General features: G+C 38.6%; 1 protein-coding gene across 1 annotated transcript in view; it reads right to left on the bottom strand.

Moving 5' to 3' along the window:
- Nucleotides 1-332, bottom strand: part of LOC107749216 (ephrin type-B receptor 1-like) — a 226,455-nt gene that overhangs the window by 54,492 nt on the left and 171,631 nt on the right. The window lies entirely within an intron of this gene.

The following is a 332-nucleotide window of genomic DNA, read 5'->3' as shown; positions in this document are numbered from 1 at the left end:
CTTAATGCATCGTGTTTCCTTCTGGAGCATCAGTGAATGTTTGAACCTTTTATTAATAATTGTGTTTGAGTCCCTTTTGAATCCCTCAGTTTGAAAAGATGGATCTCAAAATCATACAGTCACTGCTGGAAAGGGTTCAAATATGCAAAAGATGCTGGAAAACTGAAGAATCTGCAGGACATGGAGGATTTTTCATGGAGGAACAGTGCTCAGTTTAACTGTTCAGAACAAACAAGGGACTCATGAACAACCATCACAAAACAAAAAACAGTGGTAGATCATCCAGGTAACCACACACAGTATTAAGAACCAAGGGTTCCCAAACTTTTGAA

Source organism: Sinocyclocheilus rhinocerous, unplaced genomic scaffold (assembly GCF_001515625.1).
Source record: "Sinocyclocheilus rhinocerous isolate Xijiao unplaced genomic scaffold, SAMN03320098_v1.1 scaffold919, whole genome shotgun sequence".
NCBI lineage: Eukaryota > Metazoa > Chordata > Actinopteri > Cypriniformes > Cyprinidae > Sinocyclocheilus > Sinocyclocheilus rhinocerous.
The sequence above is the reverse complement of the archived record's forward strand: the minus strand, read 5'-3'. Positions and strand labels throughout refer to the sequence as shown.